Source organism: Lactuca virosa, chromosome 5 (genome assembly GCF_052849685.1).
Source record: "Lactuca virosa cultivar CGN04683 chromosome 5, Lactuca_virosa_CGN04683_v6, whole genome shotgun sequence".
Taxonomy (NCBI): Eukaryota; Viridiplantae; Streptophyta; class Magnoliopsida; order Asterales; family Asteraceae; genus Lactuca; species Lactuca virosa.
In genome coordinates this window covers 274,740,151-274,745,209 of record NC_136430.1, presented here as the reverse complement: position 1 = coordinate 274,745,209, position 5,059 = coordinate 274,740,151, and positions in this window count along the sequence as shown.

Sequence of the window (5,059 nt, the reverse complement as noted above, 5' to 3'; positions counted from 1 at the left end):
TTAATTAACCTTTTAAATGTTTTAAATGTTTTTAAATGCTTTTATGGGGGGGGGATACAAGTTGATCAATTATAGTTATTATATCAATCACATGTGATTAATAACTACCAGTCTAGTGGATTTCTTACTTTTCAAACTGAGTTTTCAACAAACTACTCTTCAAACGGTTTTACAAGCTCTTTTACATATCAAATGGGTACTTTTCAAACTCTGTTACAATTGTGTTTCAAACAAAGGTTTTCTTATACTTTAAACTGTTCTTATCAAACAAACTGTTTTCAAATCGTTTTACAAGCTGACATCAAGTCATCCTTTCTTAGTTATTAAACTTTTCAAAGGTTTTACAAAACTTCTTTTATGCTTTTATATTGTCAATTGCATGCCCGTATATGTATAATTATATAAGTAATGTTTAAAGGACTTAGGAAGGCTAGCTCGCTTTATTTCCTTTTCCTCGTTGGGAGGTGGCCTTAGGGCATCAGTTATTCGTCCGAATGTCGTCTAAATATTAGTTATATATTATGTATACATATATAGACATAAAAGTTCTATCAGTCAATTTAGTACCCTTGGGTAGCAAGGGTATACATTCATGTTCATACGTACAAGTCATATTACTAGTAAACTACAATAGGCGTAGTTTAGGAAGTTACTAATACTATTACTAGAACAATGAATCATACAATGAGTCAGTTCATTCATGAGTCAATACTTGCTAGATAGAGAGAGAACACACAATACAGCTAGTAGACACAGTACATTACAATACAGGCTAGACAGAGGGAGAACATACAATACAGCTAGCACATTCATTACATATACAGTTTTGCAGTTAGGTGAGCCACGTACGGGGCATGGCACTACCTGCCATGACCGTTCATGTATCCAGAATCTCCTTAATTGGGGAGCATATGAGTTTGTGTATAGCTATATTGGATTGACTATCCTACACCTTGCTGCTAGCTACAGTGGGACTTGCAAGTCCATGGGTGCCAAATGTCATTTTTCTCCGACATCTTACAATTGTCACGTACTATAGTCGGTAGCAGGATACAAGCCGATCACGTGGTACTTTAAATTATAATTAGTATAAGGTAGTTAGTACAGTAGTAGTTACTTATTTCAATACTACAGTACTATTCCATTTTCCCATTGCATTCACTTTGTGCTTTCACACAATATACAGAAATGCGAAAGCTATATTTTTGATAAATGATAGTCAGATTTGGGAAAATACACACTCTTACAAGAGACACACACAGATACTAGATGCCTTGGTAGAAGGCTACTTTTAGTAGGAAACATAGGGTTTTCTAGGAGGTTCAAAACTTTTACATACTTATACTTCACATACTTACAAATACTTTCTTACAAATGCAGACACTAAAATACTTATGATCTCACCAACTTTAAAGCTGATACTCTCTTTCAAAATAACTTGTATCCTCAGGTCACCAGTAGACAGGTACCGATGCAAGGTTTGGAGAAGATGGAGCTCGTTCAAGACTCATCTTTCATTTTGATTTATATTTTGGTGTCTATATAACTTGACAGAACACACTTGTATTAAAATTATATTATTAATGCAATGGATGATGTTGTTGCTTGTTTACTACTATTCATTGTTGTGATACTGTACATGACGTCCTCCGCCCCAGAACATTTCCGCCGTTCCTGGTTTTGGGGTGTGACAGAAATATTGTTCGAAACAAAGCCAGACTTGTTGTCAAAGGATATTCACAACAAGAAGGAATCGACTATGAAGAAACTTTTGCCCCTGTCGCAAGACTCGAGGCGGTTCGTATATTTCTGGCTTATGCAGCTCACAAGGACTTTGATGTTTATCAAATGGACGTGAAGTGTGTATTTCTAAATGGAGAGCTTGAAGAAACAGTATACGTAGAACAACCCCCAGGTTTCATTAATGAAGAATTTCCAAATCATGTTTATATTTTAGATAAGGCAGTTTATGGTTTGAAACAAGCACCACGAGCATGGTATGCAACTCTAACCTCATTTTTGAAACAATCTAAATTTAAACAAGGATCCGTTGATCCCACATTATTTCGATAGAAAGTGGGGAATCATCTAATGCTTGTTCAAATTTATGTTGATGATATTATTTTTGGCTCAACTGACCCTGCTTTGTCTAGAGAATTCGAAGATTTGATGAAGAGTAAGTTCGAAATGAGCATGATGGGAAAAATCAATAATTTTCTTGGTTTGAATATTCGTCAAAACAGAGAAGGAATTTTTATCAATCAAGAAAAATATACGAAGAATCTGCTGGAAAAGTTTGGACTGACGAATAGCACGAAGTTACGAGTTCCAATGGCAACGGGCATCAAGCTAACACCGTCGTTAGATAAACCTGCTGTTGACATAACTTTATATAGAAGCATGATTGGTTCATTACTTTATCTCACAGCTAGTAGACCTGATATCATGTTTTCTGTGTGTAATTGTGCAAGGTATCAGTCTAATCCACGAGAACCACATCTCACTGCGGTGAAGAATATATTTCGTTATCTTAAAGGAACAATTTCGTTAGGATTGTGGTATCCTTCGAACACTGGGTTCTTTGTACAAGCATATTCGGATGTTGACTTGGGTGGTTGTAATCTTGATCGAAAAAGCACAAGTGGTGGATGTCAATTTCTTGATGGCAAATTGGTGAGCTGGCAGTCGAAAAAGCAAACATGCGTATCAATTTCAACAGCTGAAGCAGAATATGTGGCTGCTGCTGCTTGCACTTCGCAAATATATGGATCCAAAGTCAATTGCATGATTATGCAATAAATATGAAAAAGATTCCATTATATTGTGATTCTCAAAGTGCAATACGAATTTGTCATAATCCTGTGCAGCATTCGAAGACTAAACATATAGCTCTTCGTTATCATTTCATTAAAGATCACGTGGAGGATGGAAATATTGAAGTACATTTCGTGAAAACAACTGATCAGTTAGCTGATATATTCACGAAACCTTTAGATGAAAAATCCCTTGTGAGAATAATAGAAGGGCTTGGAATGATCGATGGAAATTATGTTCCATGCGAAAAAGGAGAATGATGGTTGACAAGGAATGAATCAGAGGCACTGAATAAAAGATAAAGCAAAGTCATTCAGCATTCAGCGGTTACTGTTCATAGTCAATGCTTCGACCCCTTCGAATTCGCACATTTATCACTTCTTTTAAGGGTTGATTCTGAGGTTACTGTTCATAGTCAACGCTTCGACCCCTTCGAATTCGTACATTTTTCAACAATAAAGGAATGACAAAATTTCGTGTGTTTGCAACAAGTACAATATATTTTTTTTAATTTTCGAAAAATTCAAAAATCCAAAAAGAGTTTCTTTAGTTTTGTCATTTCATTTTCGAAAATTCAAAAATCCAAAAAGATTTTCTTTTGTTTTTTCATTTAATTTTCGAAAATTTCCAAAATACAAAAAGATTTTCGTTTGTTTTGTCTTTATTTTCGAAAAATCAAAAATCCAAAAAGATTTTCTTTTATTTTTATCATTTACTTTTCGAAAATTTCAAAAATCTAAAAAGATTTTCTTTTGTTTTGTCATTTAATTTTCGAAAATTTCCAAAAATACAAAAAGATTTTAGTTTATTTTGTCTTTATTTTCGAAAAATTCAAAACAACAAAAATATTTTAATTCTTACTTCTTTTTAGTATTTTGTTGCAGATTATCATGACGATACAAAAAGGGATTATCTTTGCAGTACTAGGGTAAGGTACATTTTTCGTATGAATTGATAAATTTTTCATCATTCGCACTAGTTAGGTTGTCCCTGGAAGCATGCTGCTGCATGTTGACCAAAGCCTCCATGACTCAATGTGTGTGTACGAAAGCCTTAATGAAATTATTCATACGAAGATTTCTTCCCAATCAGGCTTATATTCACATTAGTCTCTGAGCTACCTTACTCTTCTCCAAATGAGTTAAGAGTTTACTGTTTGGTCCAAACATAACAGAGGTACTTTTCGTGTCTTACATCAATCTTTTTCATCCATAAAATTCTTTCACGATCACACACGAAGACATATGTCCGAGAGGTCTCTGATCAAACCTATCGAGACTTAGATATATCAAAACTCTGTGTTTATGATCTGACATCATGAGACCGTGATGAAAGTGAAACCCAATTATCATTAACTTTTAAGGAATTGACGGGGAACTCAGTTCCAGATTTTCACGAAACTTTTGTTTCTGTACCAAAATTCGAAACTCCAAATCATATTCATTTCGAATGAGTAGTCTTGATCAAACATTCGAAACCCACGATGTTTGTTACCCAACAAGATCCAGAATATAAATTTTTTTCTTGAATATGATTTCCGTGTGAGTTTCATTCGAATATCCTAGTCATATCAAAATTTTTCAAAGCAAACTTGTCACTGACTACACTGGTCAAACAAGTAATTTCTGTTACAATTTCTCACCTTATGTTTAGGATGACATGTAACGAAATTTTTTTAAACTACCCACGAAACATTATAAAAGAAGCCCTTCGATACTTATCAACAAGTATTCGATTGTAATTCACGGGAACCCACACAAGCTATTGATCATTTCTCTTAATGATTAATGAAGTAATCTTTGCCCGGGATTTAATTTGCTTTTGTGTCAATGGTTTGACATCACAATATCCCATATTTTTCTTATATTTGTTTCACGTCTCTATTCTTTGGAACACAGCACTCACGAAATCCTTGAGGTTCTGAGTAATACCAACTCAGGCTGATGATTTCGAACTTCTGGCGTATGACTTCGCTTTTCATCCCAAAAGTGAAAGAGCCTTGCTTCCATTCGAAGGGTTCTGACGGTTACACTTTTCTTGGGGATTACAAGACAGGCTGTTTATAAATGATGTATGGTATTATGTCCGTTTTTCAAGGTGATGTGACAACTACTTTTTGACGCATGGCTACTTTTACGCAGTAATGGTCCGACTTTCAAGGTGCCACGTAGGTTATCATTAAATACACATCCCGCTTCAAATTCAAACTTCAGGGTTACATATAAAAGGGGATTCAAGGGTTCAT